Source organism: Marmota flaviventris, chromosome 7 (genome assembly GCF_047511675.1).
Source record: "Marmota flaviventris isolate mMarFla1 chromosome 7, mMarFla1.hap1, whole genome shotgun sequence".
In the NCBI taxonomy this organism is placed as follows: Eukaryota; Metazoa; Chordata; class Mammalia; order Rodentia; family Sciuridae; genus Marmota; species Marmota flaviventris.
This window is the reverse complement of record NC_092504.1, coordinates 84048370-84072241: the sequence shown is the minus strand read 5'-3', so window position 1 is coordinate 84072241 and position 23872 is coordinate 84048370. Positions and strand designations below refer to the sequence as shown.

The following is a 23872-nucleotide window of genomic DNA, read 5'->3' as shown; positions in this document are numbered from 1 at the left end:
TTTCTATTTTTCTCCTCCCTCTTCTTATTGTGGGTTAGCTTCTACATATCAGTAAAAATATTTAACCTTAAGTTTTGGGGGACTGGCTTATTTCATTTAGCATGATAATCTGCAGATCCATCCATTTTCTGGCAAATACCATAAAGTCACTCTTCTTTATGGATGAGTAATACTCCATTGTGTATATATGCCATATTTTCTTCATCCATTCATCTTCTGAAGGGCACCTAGGTTGGCTCTATATTTTAGCTATTGTGAATTGAGCTGCTATAAACATTGATGTGGCCATGTCACTATAGTACACTGATTTTAAATCCTTTGGATATATACTGAGGACTGAGATAGCTGGGTCAAGTTGTGGTTCCATTCCTAGAATTTTGAAGATCTCCATATTAGTAAGGAGTTTGGTCACTGAGTGCAGCTGTCCCTTAATAGATGTTCTTTTCTTGCCTTCTTCCTGGGTACAGTAGGTTGAATTTTGTTCCCTGCAAATTCATATCTACCCGGAAACTCAGAATGAGACTTTATTAGGAAAAAAAGATTTTTTGCAGATATTATTCGTTATGGATATTGAGATGAAATTATCCTGAATTTAGGATGGACACTAAATTCAATAACCAGTGTCTTTATAAAAGAAAGGAGAGGGGGATGTAGACATAGACACACGGGAAATAAGGCCATATGAAGATGGAGGCCAAGATTAGGTTTACATTTTCACAAGCCAAGGAATACCAGGTGTCACCAGAAACTGGAAGACACAGAGACATTCTTCCTTAGACTTAAGAGAGGACAAGGCCCTGCCAACACTTTGATTTTGTAAATTTTAGCCTTCAGAATCATGACAGAATAAATTCCTGCTGTCTTAAACCCCCAAGTTTGTGATAATTTGTTATAACACTTTTTGAAAATTAGCACATTGGGTAGTGATCAGGATGAAGGAGAAGAGGGTTCTATTACACAGAATCTAATTTTTGAACTGCAATTTGATCTTCCTGGGTTTGATTTTTTTTCTTAATTGTAACCCCAGGTTGGCTTGGTTGGTATAACTTCCAATACATCTAGGCCGAAATGGGGTCTAGTACATTCAAGGTGATTGCTGGTTCTTCCATCTGGATTCTGATGTTGGATTGGCATGATTCTTTATCCAGAAAATAATGACCACTTGATTGAAGATATCTGCTGGATGACTTCTATAGATAGCCCTGAGGGTCAAAGCAGAGAACATAAGTCTATAAATTTTGTAAAAATACTCTTGCCCCTCTTGAACCAGACTTTTCTAATAAAAGGGCTAGGTATAATTAGGGGATGATTCCAAAAGGTAAAGTTATAGCTACTGGAATGGGACATATTGATTTTGTGGCGGCGGAGGGAGAATAATAACTTCGGCACCTGGAAAATAAATTCCTCAGACCTTGGAATTTGCAGAGTAGGAAAGGAGATTAATGATCTCTTTTCTTACAGTATTGACCCTGAAGCTTTTTTCATGAAGGAGAAACAATTTGGTGTGGCTTTTCCAAATTTCACAATTAAATTTATGATACTGCTGTAGTCAAAGCCAGATAGCTTTGATTACAATTTGATCATTCCCCTAAATTTTACTCAGAAGCTTATTGGAAGGAGCAAGGGAAGGCCCCAGCTCCTGCACTTTCCACATAAAACATCTACCACTGCCTCTAGATGTTTGCCTCAGCTCCACTCCTACAGCTGTGGCTCAGTCATCTGTGAGGAACACAAGTTCTGCTCAGTGGGTAGTGGAAGGGAAAATGACTAGATGGACTCACTGTCCTCACTGAAGCCCTTCATAAACCAAAGATAGACTCAATTATTCAAACCAAACTGTGAACCCCAAGGTCCATCAGCTGGGATTGAAGCCACACTGGAAACACTATAAACCTGTGCTTCCCAAATGATATAAGGTTTAACAACTGTAAAAAACATATTTTTTCCAGGGTCAGTATATGTGTCTCTAGGACAGAACTTCTTGTGTGAGGACGGACATTCATTTTTATCTCTCCTGAAAACACAGCTATTTGTATGCTCAAGGTTTTTGTGTGAGACCATCTAGTATGTAAGAAAATACATCAGTTGACTGTATCCTCAGATGACTGTGGAGTTTTCTCCAAAATCAGACTATCATTGCTTACTCTGGGGAGCTCCTGGGAGGGATCATTGACTCATTTTCATGTCTTCCTGTTGGCAGTATTTCCTGTGATGTGAGTCACTCATTTGGGGGGAAAAATGGTGAGAAATTTATCCCTGTCTTTAGCCAAAGGCCTGGAAGGTATTAGGTTTAGCCTAACTGGGTTTGGTATAGATGATGAGATTATCCTTATGGGCCAGTGTGGAATCTATAATTCTTAATGCATCCTGCTTTAGCTGGATTAATGCCTCAGACCAAGTCAAAAGATCTATACAGAAAGTTAAGGAGAAACCTACCTCACTTTCTGTTATAGACTCATTGCGTTACCACCAAATCCATGTGTTGAAGCCTAACCCTTAACACCTCAGATTGTGACTGTATTAGAAAATATATTCTTTAAAGAAGTGATTAAGTGAAAATGAAACCATAGGGTGAACCATAATTCAATATGGCTACTGTCCTTTTAGAACAAGAAGAGTAGGACATGAATACACACAGAAGAAACCCCATGTGAACACCAACATCTACTAGCTAAGGTGAGGGGCTCTCAGAAGAAGACAACCCCATTGACATCTTCATCTCAGACTTAAGATAAAAGACACTGGTGGTGAGGCTCTAATCCCAAATGACTGGAGGAAGAAGAAGAGGAAGAAAAAGGAAGAGAAGGGGGAGGAGGAGAATAGGGAGAAAGGGGAAGGAAAGGAAGAAGATAATGACACCAAGGAAGCATAAGCACAGAGGAAAGTCCATGTGAGGATACATCAAGAAGATGGCCATCTCTGAGATAAGGAGCAGTCTCAGGAGAAACTACACCTGCTGGTATCTCTATTTTGAACTTCTAACCTCTAGAACTATAGAAAATAATTTTTCTGTTACTTAAGCCACACCATCAGTGGTACTTTGCTTTTCTTTAAATTTTTTTTTTAGTTACACATGATAGTAGAGTCTATTTTGACATATTTATACAAATACAGAATACATCTTACTCTAATTAGGATCCAATCTTGTGGATGTACACGATGTTGAGATTCACTGTGGTGCATTCATACGTGTACATGGGAAAGTTATGTCAGATTCATTCACGTTCTTTCCTATACTTTGTTATGTCAGCTTTAGACTATTTTTTCTATTTTAAATGTACTTTAAAAAATAAACCCTAAAAGTTTATGGCATTTATCAAGCTGTTTCCATCCAAGACCTTAGAGGCCTGGTTGAGATCAATCCTGTTGGTTGCTCTAATTCTGTAATAACAGCATGAATTTAATGTTGTATGGGAAAAATTGAAAAGTTTAAGCTGGAGCCTTTGTTGGTCAGATTAATCAGAAGGGTGAAATGATGTACTCATGAAAAAAATTCACCAGAAGTCAGGATAATACAGAAGTGAGCAGATGCTACTTTTGGGACACAATAGGGTCACTTCATGTTTCTTAACATCTGTGAGCAGAAGCACTGACTGACCATTGTTCTGGACTATCCTCACAGAGTTGTTAGTGTAAGAATAGCCTTGAAGTACAGACAAAATCTCTCTCTGTATAGTAAAAGGTAGGCATGCTTACTGCTCAAAATAAAAGATAGGGGGTCCCTTAGCTCAGGTTTCTCTCCTGCATTGTAATCCACCCTGTGTGCAGGTGGTATTCAGTATCTGTGTAACCATCTTGACATGAAGCTTCAGGAACTGAGACAAAATGTGTAGATGCTCCTGCTGCTCATCGTGCCTTGAGTTGTCAAGTCTTTGTCACTGACACAGGAGGCTCATGCATTATGCCAACATCTATGTAACTGCAGCAGGCCAACTGTACATGCGGGGTGAAATATCACACTCTCCATTACATGTAAAAATTGGAAAACCATTCTCTTTATTATTGTAAAGAAAAACATAGGAAGTAACTAAAGTGTACTTGAAATAATCCATTGGCCAGTGGGGAGTTGCAATGGCCCCCTAATATCTGGAAAGTTTGCAAAAGGCAATTCTATCTTCCACTTTCTGCACATGTCTAGTCAATTGAAATGGATGCCTCCTGGACTACTGAATATCCAGATTCAATCTCTGAATGTTCCTTTTAGTAACTGGGGGGATTGTTCAGTGGGTACATAAACATATCAAATCTTGTAAATTGTACACTTTAAAATATGCAGTTTTTGTAAGTTCATTATACCTCAATGAAACTATAAAAGAAATAAAAACAAGAACTGTTGTGCTGTTTGAGGCTTTCTCATTGGGCCATATGTCACAAAACCTAATCATCTATGTCTACACCTTCAATTAAAAAAAAAAAGAGATGTAAAAGCAATTTTGTATGAACACATATTCTTCATTTTTATTTAATTTTCTGACTAAAAGGTGGGATAAATATAACTTATAAAAGAACACAACAAAAATTCAGAAGGTGAATCAGGTTAGGCAGGACACCAGAGGTGGCAATGCTTTTTTTTTTCTTCTTCAATTTGTGGAGCACGACAAACATCACAACGGACACATAGAGAGAAATCCCTAAATACACTGCTAATATTTTGGCTTTTGATACTCATTACCTTTTCAAAAATAACCGAAACTTCATAAGAACTTTTTCTATATCCATCCCATTTTAACCATTCTTCTTCATTCCTTTCCATTGATTGAGATTTTCGTCTGTTGTCATCTTTCTTTTGCACTCAAGTTCTACCAATAAGCTTTTGTAAATCCAGAAAAATCTATTTCATTTTCTTTTCTTTTTTTTAATATTTTTTTTTTGTTCTCGGCGGACACAACATCTTTGTTTGTATGTGGTGCTGAGGATGGAACCTGGGCCGCACGCATGCCAGGCTAGCGCGCTACCGCTTGAGCCACATCCCCCCTATTTCATTTTCTTTTTGGAAAAGTATTTTCTTTGAGTATTATGGTTTAGATACGAGGTGTTCCCCCAAAGCTCATGTGTGAGACAATGTAAGAAAGCTTAGAGGTGAAATGATTGAGTTATGAGAATCTTAACATAATCAGTGCATTGATCTCCTGCGAGGGATGAACTGGGTGCTCACTGGAGGTAGGTAGGGTGTGGATGGAGGAGGTGGGTCATTGGGAGCATGCCTTTGGACTACATATTTTGCCCTTGTTGAGCGGAATGCTCTTTCCCTCTCCTTTTAGGTGTGATGTCCTGAGCTGCTTCCCTCCACTGTATGTTCTACCTTTTCCACCATGACTTTCTACCTTGCTGTGAACCCTGAGGAATGGAGCCAACTGTCTATGGACAGTTGAAATCATGGACTTCTGAAACCATGAGTCCTAAAGTAAAATTCTTCTCCTATAATTATTCTTCTCGGGGGCTTTTGGTCACAGCAATGAAAAATCTGACTAAAACACCGAGGATCAAATTTGGTGGAGATATATTTTCTTTCAGTATTTTAAAGATATTGCTCTACTATTTTCTGGCTTGTTCTATTCTGGTATAAAAATCTTCAATCATTTGTTTCTCTATCAGAAGTGACGTGATGTTTTTTTCCTCTAGCTGAATTTAAGATTTTGCTTTGTATCTGTTTTTAAAGCTGATTTTGATGTGCCTTAGTATAGTTTTCTTTGTTTTTGTGCTTGAGATTTATTGGCATTTTCAAGACCTATGGATCTATTGTTTCTATTTAATTTCCTAAATTTTAGGCCAACCATATTTTTTGTTCTATCACCCACTTCCTTGGGGACTCAAGTTACACATAAATTAGGCCATTTGAAGTTATCCAACGCTTTTTTTCATTTTTGATAGTTGCTATTGGTATGTCTTAAAGTTTCCTATTCATTTCTTCTGTACAGTCTCATCTTCTGTCAATGCAGTGATATTTAAAAAATGTTTCCCTCTCTCTCCTCAGATGCTATCTTTTCTGTACAGTTTGATTTGGCTCTGCATTTACTATTGCTGTACTTAACATGCTTTTGCTACACTCTTTTTTTTTTTTTTTGCTTTGAAAAATTTACAATAACTGTTTTTGGAAAATGTGTATTTTGTTTTCTTAACATAATAATTATACTTAATAACAGGATACAGTGTGGTATTTCAACACATGTATTGAGCAAATCAGAGTAATTAGCCATTGTATCTCCTTTTCATTTCTTTATTTGAAGTTTTCAAACTCTTCTCTTTTAGTTCATCATAAAATAGTTAATAGGTCATTGCAGTACATTGAGCTCCACAGAGATAGCGCCAGGGCAAGTGAGAGTCGGATGGGCACTGGGTGACTCTGTACCTCACTGAGGAAAAAAAACTAAACATGGGCAAAGGAGATCCTTAGAAACCGGGAGGCAAAATGTTATCACTACATTCTTTGTGCAAACTTGCCGGGAGGAGCACAAGAAGAAGCACCCATATGCTTCAGTCAACTTCTCAGAGTTTTCTAAGTGCTCAGAGAGGTGGAAGACCATGTCTACTAAAGAGAAAGGAAAATTTGAAGATATGGCGAAAGTGGACAAATCCTGGTATGAAAGAGAAATGAAAACCTATATCCCTCTAGAGGGGAAACCAAAAAGAAGCTCAAGGATCCCAATGCAGCAAGAGGCCTTCGTCGACCTTCTTCTTGTTCTATTCTGAATATCACCCCCAAATCAAGGGAGAACATTCTGGTCTATCGACTGGTGATGTTGCAAAGAGACTGGGAGAGATGTGCAGCAACACTGCTGCATATGACAAGCAGCCTTATGAAAAGCAAGCTGCTGAGCTGAAGGAAAAATACGAAAAAGATATTGCTGCCTATGGAGCTGAAGGAAAACCTATTGCTGCAAGTAAAGGGAGTTGTCAAGGCTAAAAAAAGAAAGAAAAAAAAGGAAGAGGAGGAAGATGAAGATGAAGAAGATGGCATGATGAATAAGTTGGATCTAGCACAGTTTTTTTCTTGTCTATAAAACATTTAACCCCCCTGTGTACAACTCACACTTTTTTTTTTTAGTTCTAGATGGACAGCATGCCTTTATTTTATTTGTTTATTTTTATGCAGTGCTGAGGATCGAACCCAGTGCATCACATGTGCTAGGCAAGTGCTCTGCCACTAAGCTATAGCCTCGGATATAAAACAAAGAAAAAAAAATTGAAATGTAAGGCTGTGTAAGATTTGTTTTTTAACCATACAGTTTCTTCCTTTCTTTCTTTTCTGTTCTTTTCTTTTTTCTTTCTTTTCTTTTCTTTGTATAGTCAACCCACTACCAAATGTGTCTTTAGATAGCCCTGTCCTGGTGATATTTTCAATAGCCACTTACTTTGCCTGGTGCAGTATGGGGTTGTAAATTGCCATGGAAATTTAAAGCAGGTTCTCGTTGGTGCACAGCACAGATTAGTTATATTTGGGGATGGTAGTTTTTCATCTTCCATTGTCTCAGATGCAACTTATAACAAATAATTGTTTTGTTAACTGAATACCACTCTGTAATTGATAAAAACAAAGTTGCAGTTGTTTTGTTGACATTCTGAATGCTTCTAGGTAAATATAATTTTTTATTAGTTAAAAAATATTTAATAGGTTATTGTGAGCTGTAGTCATTTCACTGTGTTTTAGAACACTAGAACTCATTTTTTTTTTTTTTTGCCTAACTATGTCTTGGTATCCATTATCCAACTTTACTCTATCCCATGCCCTCTACACTTCCTAGACTCTAATAGTCACTATTTCTCTTTCTTCTACTTTGAGACTATTTCAGCTTTCACATATGAGAAAGGATTGCTTGCCTTTAAAAATGTATTTGCCTTTCTTTTTTCTTATTTTACTTAACATAATATCGATTTTGCTGCAAATGATAGAATTGAATTCTTCTTTATGGCTGAATTATATTGAATTCTTCTTTATGGCTGAATTATATTCCATTGTGAACAAATTTTTTTTAATCAATCATCTGTCTGTGGGCAACTAGATTGATTCTATATCTTAGCAAACGTGAATAGTGTTGCAATAAACACGGGAGTATAGGGATGTCTTTGACACACTAATGTCACTTATTTTGGATGTATACTCAGAAGTGGGATAGATAAATCATATAGTAATTCTATTTTCAGCTTTTTGAGGAATCTTTATATTGTTATTTTTAATGGAAGCAGTTTGATTTATTTTTATTCTATCCTCTTGTTCTTCTCCATCTTCTCCTTCTCCTTCTCTTTCTGTCCTTTTTTTCAGATGGGACAAGGAGCAACCTTTTGTCTACAGGTGATTTTGCTAGACAATTTAGGTGCTCTACCTTGTGGACTATGAAGGTTTTCCAATGTGACTGGTGAGAATATAAGTCATTCCTTCACCTGTATGAATGCAGGGGTTGGTTTGGTTATTGGCTCTTTCCTGGACCTTGCTGATTCCCTCATTTGTGCTCATCAAAGTCCTTGGAGCTCTCTGTTGCAGACCTCACCTTTGTACTCTTACCTTGATAATACTGGAGGGGACTTTCTGGACTCCCAGGTTGGTCTCTTCCTTCCAGGGATACCTTCGGGATCTACCTGAATTCCTCCTGCCTGGCCTGCTATATTGAAACTCTCTGCAATGAATAGCTGGGATGATTCTAGGGTTCTATAATAATTGATCAAATCCTTCTTTCTTTCTCTTTCTCTCTCTCACTGTCCTGTACTTCCTGAGTCCTTGTTTCTAGTATTTCCCCCCCCCCCCAGATTTTTAGTTCTTTCTGAAGGGAGGCCAAATCTGGTCCCTGTTAATCTATCTTGGCTAGAAAAAGCAACAAAGCAATTTAAAATCTCACGTTTTCTGTTCTTCGAAAGCTGCTTTCTGGCTTCCTTGCCACTAGAATTTCTTCTTATGACTCCCACCTCAGCGCAACCAGTTTTGTTCTTCTCTCTTTTTTATTAAAGTCCCTTCCCTTCATTCTGGCTCCTTTTCTCGAAATCCTTGACTTTAACTGGTCCTCAGAATTGCAGCCATACTCCCACCAATAAGTAGAGTCTAAGCAAAGTTGTTTTCCTAAGAATTAATTTTGTCAAAATGTTAAAAATAAATTCCACTTTGTAAATTCCTAACCAACCAACCATCTTCCCTGCCTCTCTCCTTTTTTCCTCCTCCCCTTTTCCCTTTCTTCCTTAGGTTTATGTTAGATTTTTTTATTCCTTGATTTTTTAAAGTGAGAAAGGAGGAAGTAGAGATGCATTTAAACAGATGGAGAAGCCCAAGAATGAAGTAACAGTGATAAATTTCTTCTGCATGTTCCTATTTAAATCCAACCTCTGAATACAGCAAATCCCATCCCCATCTTGTGCACAAAGAACTTTGTCCCTACAATTATCTCTTCTCTGTTCTCCATGAGAAGACAGAGTAGGCATTCTCTCAACTTAAAAAAAGACCCTCCCTTTCCCATGTGGTTTCAAGTTACTGACCCTTTTTATTGTTTCTTTTTACATAAAAGAGTCCTCAGAACTCACTCCCCCACTTCTTCCATTGTCTCACAAAAACAAAGCAAAACCAGCACATTCACATTAAAAAGAAAGAAAGAAAGAAAGAAAAGGAAAGGAAACCACAAAAGATTGAAGGCAGCACTTTTTTTTTCTGCCATATTCCTCTTTGTTATGGGTCCTGTCCCCCCAAATCACGTCAAAATCCTAAATCCCAGTACCTCAGAATTATAACTGAGTTTGGCGACCACTGTAATCTTCAAAAATGTAATTAGATTAAAGGAGGGTCTTTAAAGAAGTAATTAATTTAGGATGGGCTCTAGTCTGACTGGTGTTCTTATAAAAAGAGGAGATTAGGACACAGACCATGAACAGAGGAAACATTATAGGAGGGGACTAGCTACAAACAAAGAAGAAAAGCCCTAAGAAGAAATTCATCCTGCTGACACTTTGATCTCAGAAGTACCACCCACAGAATTATGAGAAAATAAATTTCTGCTGTTGAAGCCAACCGATCTGTGACACTATGTTATGGCAGCTCTAGCAAACCCATACATTCTCTCTCCTACTGTTACAACTATGTTGCTTTCTCTGAACACACTGAAATATTCCTGCTCATATACTTACCCATTTGTGGAATTGTTAAAAAAATCTCATATTCTATGTCAACTCAACAAAGTTGCAAAAGTTAGCATGGTTAATCTTAAATTTGAGACAAATTCGTTCACACCATATTCAATAAGAATATGTAATTAATGGCACAGATATCACTCATTGAGAATTTATAAACATTTTTTCTTTTTTATGGTTGCTAATTTTAAAACTTCATATAACCTTTTAAAACAATAAATATTATTTAGGAGAGTTGAAGTTACCTTGCTCAGAGATGACAGGCAAGGAGACATAATCTTATTACATGTTAATATGTATGGGGCACTTGACACAGGTTCCCACACTTAGTGCTTATAAAAACAAGAGAAAATAAAATATGAACATGTATATTTTATAGATAAAGAAATTGATGCTAATTGGATTAACTGCATTACACAGGGTCACAGAGCTGGAAGAGAAAAACTTAATTTTTCTACAATGAAACAATAAACAAGTTATCACTTTTATTTGGGATCTCATGTTAGAAAAATAATTGTAAAGGTGTCATAAGTGGCACTATTAATACTTAGAGGTGGATTGTCTTTAAATGCAAGCGTATATTCTGTCACACACCAATCAATAAACACAAACAATTAATGCAAAAAGTGTTGGGTGTGCTGGAGCACCCCAACTAGCATTCCATGCACACTAATTAAACACTACAAACAAATCATATAATCCTAGGGTAATTAAACACTACAAGCAAATCACACAATCCTAGGGCAACTATGAGCCCCAAAGTACCTCTGATACCATGTAACTTCTTTTAGCCAAAGAGAAGATGTTGTAGATGTCCAATGTTACTCTCCAGCCCACAGTTGGAAGTCAAGGAATGGTGGAGTTGATCTGGGGATGGACATCAAGGCAGCCAGTCTCACTCTTGTCCTCAGAATGAAACTCTTTGATGTGGCAGGACAAGTGATTTAAATATAGTTCCAAGTTGGTGGTGTTCCTTAGTGATTGGCTACACCTATTGAGAGTCAGTGTCCACTGGTTATGTCCAGTGAGATGATGTAATTGCAACAGGGCATGTTCTTTGCACATGTCCATGGAACTGTGCTCCTTATCAATTGCAACCAATCATTGCTAAGCATGCCTATGGCCAGTACCCCTTATACCTCCTTATCAGTTGCAACCAGACATGACTAAGCATGCCTATGGCTGCTGTTCCTTACGCCTAGCAACTTCAAGAGTCCCTGCATGTCTATGATAGTGGCTCCTTATAACAGGAAATAAAGTTTTAGTTAGAAGGGAGAAATATTTTTTTTTGAAATTTATTGCATAATATGGTGGTGACTGATGCGTTATATATTTCAAATTTGCTGATAAAAAAACATGCTTAATAAACTATCCCTTGTGCCAGGCATGGTGGTGCATGCCTGTAATTCCAGTGGCTCAGGAGGCTGAGGCAGGAGGATATCAAGTTCAAGCCAGCCTCAGCAAAAGCAAGGCACTAAGCAACTCACTGAGACCCTGTCTCTAAATAAAATACAATATAGGCCTGGGGATGTGGCTCAGTGGTCCAGTACCCCTGAGTTTAATCCCAGATACCCTTACCCCCCACCACCAAAAAAAAAGATCTTTTGCTTATGAATTCTTATGCTGCTTTGTTATTTTCAGAAATACTGGTGAATATCAAATCCATGTATAAGAATTATAGTAAACCAGCTGTTTATTTTTATTCACTACTGCTAAGTTACTGTTCAACGTTTCTGCAAAGATTTGAAGGGAATGATAATTTTTCAAGATTCTCTTGTAAAACATACTGAACAAAGAACAGAAACCTTAGTTAATGACATAATCGAAAGGGAGTTTTAAAATGTAAAATAACATTTTAGGATTGATATGAGAAGCCATTAGAACAAATGCAGAGTCTCATAACTCCCTTACTAAATAATTTCTTTGAACTAAACGCTTTTGGAGAAATGTTCTGCAATGTCCCTCAGAGATAATCCAATTTTTTCATACTTGACTTCAGAGAGCTGCAGTTTGCTGCTAATAGTCATGGTGTCTTACTGCTTTCAAGCATCTGATTTTGCTCTCTTCCCTGAAACCTTCTCTCATGGCTCTTCCCTAGCATTTGTCTATTTTCCCAGAGCTCACAGCAAGTTCACAGTCCTCTGAGGTCATCTTTCATCATTAAGCAGTTCCTGCAAGGATTTCTTTTTTATATATTTTTTTTTATAAATGAGTGAATAAAAAAGGAAAAGAAAAACAATTCTTGAGAAAAAACACATTTCCTTTTCTGCACATATCTAAAGTACATTAAATATTGTTCAATTTTGTCATAAACCACTTTACACGGCAATAGGTAATGTTATTCATATAATCCATGAGCGTGTACTTATTTTTTGTATCTTCTATCTTTCTTTAGGTGAATACCCCTAGTTTTTTTTTTTTTGTCTGTCTCCAGGGTTCTGTGTTCATTTTCACCTTTCATTACCAGGTAATTTCAAAATGCAATTAGAAGGAAATCCATTGAGAATAAAAGTTGATAAGTGACTTCTTTATGTTTAATTCTTACTAGAATTAAATTAAGAGCATGGGATGATGCTTTTAAGCAATATACTTAAGACAGAGGATAAAGAGAGAATTTCTGGATAAGTTACTGGCTATTTTGGCATTAATTAATTACAGCCTGTGAATAGATCATCAAAAAAATTATGCCTCTGCACTTGTGTTTTACATGGTTTTAGGAATAAAAATTAATCCAGTTGAAACACAAGTTTTTGATCTCTGGGTTTTTATGAATAAAAATACATATTATGTGTCAGGCTCTCTCAGTTAAAGAAGTGCCAGATTATTTTAATGTCTGTTTAAATGTCAACATTGAGTAGAGTACATGAAACATGGCTCTTTAGACGAACTTCCCTGTACACCAAAGAATTCAGGATAGATTGATTACAAAATGCAGGAAGATTCCTCAAAGTACTCAAAAAACTACGAATTAGAATCACTTAGGCCACTTCAAAATGCCTGTGGGATATCCCAGGGTATAAAGGTCTGGCAGTCTCTAATCACCAACATTTCAATTTCATAAGGACAAATTATCCTGGTGAGAAATGAAGTAGAAAATTTAAAAGGCACGGAGATCTTTATGAGCATGTAAAAGAGCATCCCAGGGAAGCTGCTGATGGCCTTATTAATAATAAAAGGGAGACTTAAAACCAGACAGGTTCTGACTCTTAAAGCTGATCAGATCTTATGGGAAGAAGGTGGACAGTCCATTAACCAAAATGTTATCCTCCATAATTTTATGTTGAAAAGTTTACCATATTTATGACATGATATTGTGAAAGAATGGAGGAGTCCAAGAGAAGTCCTAGTCATTTGGCAGTAGCAGGTAGGATAACTGCTCTAGCAGTGACAACAGAGTTAGAGATTGGGTCACCAGGTATCACCACCAATTCCAATATAAATTCAACACGATTCACCATTATGGAGCAAGTACCAGAAATTGGCAAGAGTAGTTAAGAGTACCAGATTTGCTTATAGTCAAACCTTAACTTTGCTAATTTATAGCTATGTGATCTTGGACAAATTAATCATATCATCTGCTTCAGTTTTTTATATCTGTAAAGTGAAGTCACAAGATCATCTACTTTTATATTTTGTTGTGAGCAGTACCAGAGTGCACAGACACAAAGTACTTAAAATAGTTTGGAAGAAAGTAATTAATTATTAATTTTTTATCCTTGACTATTAATTGAAATATACAGATCCAAAATATGATTCTTACTGCAAGCAATTTTTTTCTTTCTTTCTTTTTTTTGGAGCACATTTCTGTGTTGACTGGAAACAATTAGTCAACACACGTTTCACAAAGATTTCTCATACATTTCAACCTCAGTATGAGAAGAGGGAGGGTGGAACGGACATTGACATCATCCAGGAAGCTTAATTTTCCCTGGAGATATTGACAGGATCTCTGGTTGGTTGTATTACCAAAGCTATGGAGTAGCACACTGAATCAGAAGACAAAAGACTTCAGTTCTAGTTCTAACTCTGCCAGTGACTACCTACTTAGCTTGGAATAAATTATGGTACTTAATTTTACTAAGTGATCATTGTGGCCATAACAATCTATATAGCCTCTCATTCTATGACATTGATCCAATATTTTCAAAAATATGATTTTTCAATGCTGACACTGAACAAGTCTTTGAAATTCTTTAAATAACAATTTTATAATAAATATATCTTAATTCTATTTAATCAAACTGTGACAACTCAGCTATTAAATCTTTACCCTTAAAATCCCTCCATCATCATTTACTTTCAAGTAGAGGTGATAATTTTGCACTAATTCATTCATTTAATGCTTTAGTTTTACAACTCCCCCCACTTTCTCTCTCTTTTGTGCTCATTTAACACTGAATGTACTCTAAGGGTCCAGAACTAAAGTGCCATATATATTATTTTATTAAATATCTTCAGTTTTTACAACAATGCCTGATCCTTACAAGGGTATAAGAAGTAAACAAGTCACAGAAGTTAACATGAAAACAAGAAAGAGAAAACCATCATATGCATTTTAAATAAATAAACTTGAATTATGAATATGAAGGGAACTTTGAGTTTCTGTAAGAAAAAAAGAAGGTAACATTTTTACAGAAACAAAAGCATACAAATTTTTACAGAAACAAAAGCAGTTACAAATTCTAATCACATTGCTATCCCTATGATTTTAAAGCTATAAAGCAAGAGCTCATTAAATTTTACTTGCAAGAGCTGATTAAAAATTGACACAGGCCATAGGCATTGGATGGTTGGCACTCACACTACTCTTAATTTCACTTCTCTCTGAAGAATGTACAAGGAGGAAACCTCATTGAAGGAAATCTAGGCAGAGCAAACATATGGCAGTGGGATTTCTTTTAGATGAGGTAATTTTGAACTGAGATTTCTCAGAGAAGAGGTTTTTTTTTCCTTCCCTGAAGACTTTTATAATAGTATCCTTAAAAATCTGGTCATGACAAACTGGAGAAAATGATCCTCTAAAACCTGAGAATATGCTCAATTCTATTCTCTGAAATTAATTCTGGGAAGATATCCATATCATTTTGAAATAGCAAACAGATTTGTCTGGTGGAATTTTGCCAGCAGAGAAGTAATGTAGACATGTTATGCTTTATTGTGGAAACATGAAACATCCCTCTCTGCTAATGATTCATGAACAGGAAGATGAGGCACCCTTTTACCTCCCATTCTTAAGATGAAATATCACACTGTTTATATCACTGCCCACGTGTTCACAGCAGTTAAAACGTCTTGTCACTGTATATTGTTAGGTACAGTTGTTAGAATCCTATTTTGAACAAAATAAAACAAAAATGCCATTACATTGCCTAGCACTAAGTAATTTAGCTACTACATCAAATTAGCCCAAATCTCCCATTAATAGTGCCTTGGTAATATTGAACAGGTTAAATCTTATTAAACAAACAAGACTTGGTTACAATGACCTAATTCTCTGTTCATTTAATAGCCAGACATTGTTATTACAATGGATAACATTAGTAATTACAATGATCATATAATGGGAGATAGTCTTATTGTTGAAAAAAAAGATAGCCTTACTGTTCAATTTCTATTATAAAGTAAAGCACTTTGCTTCTATGATCTCATTTAATCTTTAATATAGTCCCATAATGTATACATCATACTATCTTACACATAAGGAAAATGAAGCATAAAGAAGTTAAGCAATGTACCCAAAATCACACAGCTAACAATTAGCAGGGTTATGCTTCAAACTCAGGTCAACTGTAAATAGGTTAAAGATATTAAGGCTTGTTGAAGAAAATGGCACATAAACTATGTTTTGAAAACTAGTCATGATTTGATGGGCAGAATGCATCTCTGATATATGGGGAAAGCACAGTGACCAAAGAGGTACACCAGGAGTGAAGACTTGGGGAAAACAAATGTGTGTGGGTACCCTGGAGAGATACATTGAAAACAATACAGAGAAAAATCCTATATCACTCAAAAAATAAAAATATTTACATGCAAGAAAAAATAAATTAATATCAAGCTGTCAAGTCGATCCTTGGAAAAATATCTCTAGAATTTTGAGGATCAGATATTTTTACCTGAAGAAGATGACCAAACTACCATTCATGTATGAAAGCAATTGAAATAAATTCTCAGGAATATTAAAAATAAGATAGAATAACACTCCTTTTGTCCCCTGGAAACAAAGAAAAAGAAAAGACTTCAAAATCATGCCAGTTGAGAAATAAATCAAAATAAAGGACTCAAGATGAGGAAGGAATAAAAGAAAAGGAAATGGACAAAGAAACCAGTGAAACTTTATGTCTAAAAGTGATGAGTACTATTACAAAATCATTCAGATGTCCAATAGTTCAAAAAGTAAAGATACAAAATACAAAGCAATAACAAATTATTGAGTTAAATTCTTGGATTATTCCAACAACAACAACAAAAAGAAAGTACGAGGAGACAATTGAACGTAGAATAAAGATTTTTTTAATAAAAATAGGAGGATAAGTAGTTATTACTTCTTCATTGATAAAGTTAGAGAACTATATGTCTATTTTTAAATAAAAGATGCACAAGTAATTATTAGTAGAGTTAAAAACAAGATATAGAACATCTGGATTGTTAGAGAAAAAGCAAGATCTACAGAATCATGTTTAATATATGATGATAAAAACAAAAGTTAAAGAATATGCCAAGGAAATTAAGAAAATGACAAATAAGCAAAATTTATATTTTATAACAAATGGAACTGAATTCAATCTATTAAAAAACTCAGTTTACAAATCTATGGTGATCTATTTATGAGACATAAATAGATAAAATTTTAAAGCAAAAGACAGTTAAAGTAAATATTGCAAGTATTTTTCAGGATTTCAAAGCACAAAGAATCCAAAAGCATCAGTATTAGATAACAGATGATATAAAGATTCAAGGGAAAAAATTATCAATACAAAAAATTAAGAGAGAAGGATATATTAATATGGAGATTCTTCATCTGTCTTTTTCAGATCAAATAGACAAAAAAGATATGAATAATTTGAATAACCCTACAAATAAATTAAGGTTAAGTTATTTTCCCCTAAGGTCCTTCTTAACTACCAGTCGCCAATTATTTTGCAATAATTTCCCACAACACATGCTCTAAAGCTTCTTTTCTGGACTTCTAGACAACTTTTAACTTTATAATTCAGAATTTTATCTGGGCTTCGGTGCTTGTCCAGGACTTCTACATGGATCACTTAAAGCTATTTTTAAATATGTGTAAGGTTAGAAGGTTTACTAGTAATAATTATTATAAGATAGGATAGAGAAAATATAAAAAAAATCAAATGTATTTTCAAGTTACAAGAGTACATGGTTGTCATTTGTAGTGGAACAAGATATAATGAAAAGCATGTGGTATTGGACATAAAGTAATTCATGTCTATAAAACTTCTGGTTTGTGTTCTGGATGATGAGTGGATTATATAAACAGTATTTTTTATAGCAAAAGAAATATCATCATATTCCTTAAAAAATCTAATATTTCATCTATTTTCAGTTCCCATTCCAATTGGGGATGGAATTAAAAGATATATAGTCTACCAGTCCTCTCCCAATCTCTTTGGTTGTTGAATATTGTTATACTGTAAAATTATCAACATACGCCAGACCATAGGTATATATGAATTAGGTTAAAGTATTCAATTAAAAAAACTAGAATGAGGATAGACTTGCTAGTGCTAGGTGAATGGGGTGAAGAGTGGTTAAACAGGAGGCAAAGCACCAGATCTGTTCACAAGAGTCAAAGTATAGCACTGACCCTGGATCCCAAGAGGAGACGCAATAATCTAGTATCAGAACCAAATCTTGGTGGTGGGGGGTGTGGCTCCTCTGGTAGAGCACTTGCCTCCCACATGGGAGATACTGGATTCGATGCTCAGCTCCACATAAAAGTAAATAAACAAAATAAAACACTGAGTCCATGTACAAATAAAAAATATTTTTTTTAAAAAGAACTAAATCTTTTGATTTGTGATTTGTGTATAACCATGGAATAAATTATATATAATTCTTAATTAGACTGTAGGCCAACCCAGAATTAAAATATTTGTTTTTAAGAGAGGAGATGAACAGAAAGAACCCTCCCTAACTTTATAAAGCAACAAGAGTGAAGATAATCTCTGTTAAGAAATAGTCTTAATGAAACTTTTTGCTAAGGTTGTAATTTTTCTGCCTCAATTTAAAAACAAAGATGAAGAAGGGGGTTCCAAGACTAATTTCCTATTTAAGAACTGGTCAGATTACAATGTCTGTGGAGGAACCACATTCTCTTCTTGAATTGAATACCTGGTTGCTTGTGGAGTCTTGCATTAAAGTAAGTGTAATTATTATTTTCAGGCAATGAAACCTCAATTCATCCATCTTGTCTGACATTGAGTGGTCACATTAAGAACATTCTAGAAAGATGTATTCTCTAAGGCTTTCAATAGAAACAGAAAAAGAAGTCACAATAAACTTTCAAAGTCTGAGTTTAATATTTCTCACACTGTAAAAAGAAAACTGATTTTAGAGTAATTTTAGGAACTGCTAAAGTGAGTAGTTTATTTGCTATGAACTAGCATAGAAAAAGTATGTCTTATGTAGTTTACAGTCATCCCCTTGCAAAATGTCAAGTTTATAGCATTTAAGTGCTGTAATTTTCTTCACTTGCAAAAGGTTTAATTATTCCCATAAAAGAAATGCAGGGAAGTTGAAAGAAAAAAAAATGTTCTCCAGTCTGAAAAATTCTATTTTCTTGCTAGACCAGATAAATTTATATGATACCATAGATACCAAATAGTATGCATATGAAATACATACTGTGTGATAATAAAGAAATGACAGAAAATGTGTGACTATACTAGACATAAGGTTCAATTTAGTTTCATATCAAATATTTGGCTCTATATGAGAGTATGTGAAATAGGAATTATCAATACTGAGTTAGCATTTCATCACTGTGACAAGAGTCTGAGAGGAGGAAAATTTTATTTGGGCTCATGGCTTCAGAGGTTTCAGTTAATGGTTGACTGGCTCCATTGCTTTGGGCCTGAAGTGAGTCAGGGCATCATGGCAGGAGGGCAGAGTGAAGGAAAGATGTCAGCTCATGGCAGACAGGAAACAGCATGAGAAAAAGATCAGAAACACCTTTCTAGGCCACACCCTCAGTGATCTACTTCCTCCAACTAGGCCCTGCTTCCTAAAGTTTCCACTATGTCCCACTAATATCAACAGATTATTAATCCATCAGTGGATTAATCCATTGATGAAGTCAGGACCTGCATGATCCAGTCACTTCTCAAAAGCCCCACCTCTGAACATTGCTGCCTCAAGGACTGTGCCTTCAACATGTGAGCCTTCTGGGGACGATCTGTTAGGTAGTAGTTAGCAATAAGCAGTGAAATTCAACCATTAACATGGCAGGGTCATGGGTTTTCTTTAAATTACTTTTAAGGCTAATGAATAATCAAGTAACATATAGAACAACAACAGGTGTCCTAACCCTGAGAATAGATAGTGTAGACTAAGGGAGCCAATTAAGAAATGCATCAAAAAGGAAAGATCAATGGCTCGTACAGTCAGGATTTATGGCCATAGGTTTCTCAATGTATTTCAGAAGGGAAATTTCATCCATAGTGTAGTTGCACTAAGATGAAGTCTGTTTGATCATTGACCCCCCTCCCCCCATTAACATGGAATTGACTTGTAGATAAAGCTCCCCTGAATGGGGTGGTTGACCTTATCTAGGGTCAAAAACTCTCCCTCTCAGTGTGAAATAGAGTTAAACAGAAGACTGCAGAAGGTGGAACCCAGTTCTCAGGGCAAACATAAAACTGAAATGAATTTAGAAGTAGCATTGTTTTATTTGTTCCTTTCTTCTCGGAGATGACTCACTCTCTTGAGAATGTTATTTGTTTGAGCCTGACTTTTACTTTACTTTAACTCATAATCATATTCTCCTGCTTGACTTTAAATTTTCTTCAGAAAACAAGAACTCAACAGGGTGTGGTGGTGCATGCCTGTAATCCCAGCAGCTAGGGAGGCTGAAGCAGGAGGATCACAAGTTCAAAGCCAGCCTCAGCAAAAGCAAGGCACTAAACAACTCAGTGAGACCCTGTCTCTAAATAAAATACAAAATAGGCTGGGGATGTAGCTCAGTGGTTGAGTGCCCCTGAATTCAATCCTCAGTTAAAAAAAAAAAAAGCCAGAAAGAAAACTAGAAGAATTTAGAGCTTTATTTAGAGCTTTAGAGCTTCAGCTTCTCACTCTCCTGTGACAAATCCAGATCCAAACCATAACAAATGCAATGTTTTATTTTAAAATATTTCTCTCTACAAATATGATTTTTACTTTATAGAATCAGCTGAAAGGAAAACAAAATAAGTGGATTTGTAATTGATAAGATGCAGATTAAATGATGTATTTATCTTGGCATGAATATTTCACTACCTACATACAATGAAAGGCAATTGTCAGTATTTCTACTCATTATATTGACATTCTCTAACCACTATTTTTCATTCTACCATAAAATGAAAGAGAGCTTTGCCCATACAGGTTTCTTGTGACCTTTTCAAAACAATTAGTTATTTCTTGCATTCATTCCTTTGTTAGGTTTAAACAACCTCAAACATAACCAACCATCACATGCTTCCCTTATAGTTTTAAAAAGGCATTTACATTGGCAAAACAGTCTATTACTGTCTACTCCATTTAATATGGCCCTCAGTGACTAATGATGTGACCATTTTCTAATATGTACATTTACCAGCATCAATGATATCCCAGATGAGAAATTTGTGGTAAAATAACATGAATTGACTTGGGAAGAATTTCCATCAATCTTCATCATGTTTTTGTGTACATGTATGTACACTTTCATTTTAACATTGATGACTTATTTCAATAGTGTGAAATAAAAATGCTTTTTTCACTCTGGTTAAACAATGTACCAATATTGTGTATTCTTTGAAGTAACTTTATATGTTTGTGCATACCTCTGTTTAATGTACTTGGGGAATATAGTAGGAAAAATGCTTTCCTTTTATTGCTAACTTTTCAAGTTTACTATATAGGAAATTTACTATATAGGAAGCTAAATTTTTTATTTTTTTCTTTAAAAATGACTGCTGAGATGAGAGAGAAATATCTTTAAGAATTTTCCTTATCTGAAAAATGTTTAGGGTATTTAATTCTAATTTTTTTAAAAGTCTATCATAAAATGATACAATTTTATTCTTAATGTAGACATCCATATATTTCGGAAGTAGTAAACATGGCATATGTAACCTAAAGAAAGGACTAAAAAATGTACATTATTTTTCTTTTCTGTTTCTTTAATCATTTTCTTCACAAAAGGAACTAGAGTTCAGAGTCAGGATTTAATTCAGAGAGAAGATACAGAAGATTTTCAGTGGTGAAGTAATTTGAGAACACTCCCATAATGCTACAGAATAAACATAAAACATGAATGTATTATTTAATCTTGTGAAATATTTGGTATTTATGTCTTCTTTATTGCTACCTCCTCCCTTACTCTGCAAAGCAAAACCAAAGACAAACAACATGAAATGATTAATCACTACAAAAATACTGTAAGCTGAAATGAAACTGGAAAAAAGGGACAAAGTAATTTAAGTACTATATTTGAACAAATTTGGGAACACAATCAAAATTTTAAAAATTAGTCAAAAAATATAAATTTATCTATCAGTAGTTTATTCACAGGGGATGTCATTTGGGGATAATTCAAGTGAGTCCTTTCCCCTTTTATGCAGATGGGGAAAAAGAGGGGTGTACACAGGAAATTGTTAGTTGACTTTGCATTAACTTCAAATTACTAATATGATTCTTTCAAATTACTAATATGATTCTTTCTTACACCTTAGGAAACTAAATGCTTCATTAAAACTTGTTTTATGAAGTACTTTATTTACGTATATTTTTAGGAACATGTTTTCTCAGATTGTTACCTGGCCTTTAAGTTGTGATAGAAACTTGTGCTTTGTAGGAATGCTGAAGGTCTTATTTGTGTCATATCCAAACGGTATGACTTGGTAAAGGTCATGAAGTTTGAAATCAGAAGCTCTTTGTGGACTCTTAATTTTTTGCCAGCAAAATGTGAGGTTTCCTTGTTTTTCTTTCTTCCTGTCTCTGTTTTGAATTCTTTGCCACTTCTTCTGCCCTGCATGGGACAAAGTGCAGATAATACCATTGCCCTTTTCTCTAACCCTCATTTATTCTTCCCAATGGAATGAAGACTGGCTATTACAATTGGACAAATCCTTTTAAAGCAAGTAGGAAATAAGTAAATTATTAGGGGTTACATATGACCCAATTTTTCAGTTTTTAGGGTGTATTGGCCTTCAGAAGAGCATTCTGTCTTGACTTCATGCAATATGTTAAGCTCACCAAGGCAGGATCTATCAGCCCCTTAGAAATAGGTCTCCAGCTTCTTCAAGTGGATATGTTCAATGGGAAGGAGTAAGATGTTTATGTCCAATTGCCTTCTCCAGTCCAAGTTCACCAGAAACAATACTCAGTCCCTACCAAACATCTTTGATAAATCAGACACTCCAACTCTGACCTCATAAGTTATAGATATCTTTAAAGTTAATTAAAAATTTTGACACAAAATATCGGTATTATTTATGGGCTACAGTGTGCTGTTTGGATACATATATACATTGTGTAATGATCAAACCACAGTAATTTGCAGCATCTCAGATGTTTACCAGATAACCGCATCTTGTTTAATGCCTAGGTCATTGATCCATTTTGAGTTGAGTTTTGTGACACACTGATTTAATTCCCTTTGGATATGTACCCAGTGTTGAGATTGTCAGAACATATAGTAGTTCTATTTTTAATTTTTGAGAAAACTCCATATTTTTTCCATAGATGATATACTCATTTATATTATCAACAACACTCTATAAAGATTTCCTTTTTTGCTACATCCTTATTAACACGTTATTCTTTGTTTTTTTTTTTTTTTTGATAATAGCCATTCTAACTGTAGTGAGGTGATATTTTATGGTGGTTTTGGTTTATATGTTTCTAATAATTAATTATGCCAAGCATTTTTCATGCAACTATTAATCACTTATAGATCATCTTTAGAGACGTACTCTTAAGGTCTTTTGCTCATTTTAAAGTGGATTACTATTCTTATTGCAATTGTTTCAGTTCCTTACATATTCTGCATATTAATCCTTTGTCAGATGTATAGTTTTAAAATATTTTCTCCCATTCTGTAGATTCTTTTTATTCTTTCAAATTAGTTCCTTTGCTGAGTAGAAGCTCTTTACTTAAATATGTTTGTTTATTTTTGCCCACTCAAATGTTACGGAGCATTTTTGAATGTTTTCTTCCAGTAGGTTCAGTTTCAGATCTTACATTTATGTTTTTATTCCATTTTGAGTTGATTTTTTTGTGTACGGTGAGAGAGATCTAGCTAAATTCTTCCACATGTGGATGTTCAGTTTTCCCAGAATCATTTATTTGAGAGCTTTCCTTCCTCTATTATGTGTTGTTGGCAACTTTATTGAAGATAAGTTTGTTGTAGATACATGGATTCTGACCTTCTTTTCTCTTCCATTTGTATATGTGTCTGTTTTTATGTCAGTATCATGTTGTTTGGGTTACTATACCTTTATAATACCTCCTAAAATCAGGAAATGTGATGCCTCAAACTATGTTCTTTCTGCTCAGTATCGTT

The 23872-nt window shown here is 35.1% G+C and overlaps 1 long non-coding RNA gene and 1 pseudogene across 1 annotated transcript; one reads left to right on the top strand and one right to left on the bottom strand.

The window, feature by feature from the left end:
* Positions 1–511: 511 nt before the first annotated feature.
* Positions 512–11137, bottom strand: LOC139706529 (uncharacterized). Its single transcript, XR_011708147.1, has 2 exons — positions 10870–11137; positions 512–1202 (listed from the first exon to the last, which is right to left on the bottom strand). It is a non-coding gene; the product is annotated as an uncharacterized lncRNA (long non-coding RNA).
* Positions 6374–7001, top strand: LOC114092821 (high mobility group protein B1 pseudogene; annotated as a pseudogene).
* Positions 11138–23872: the final 12735 nt, after the last annotated feature.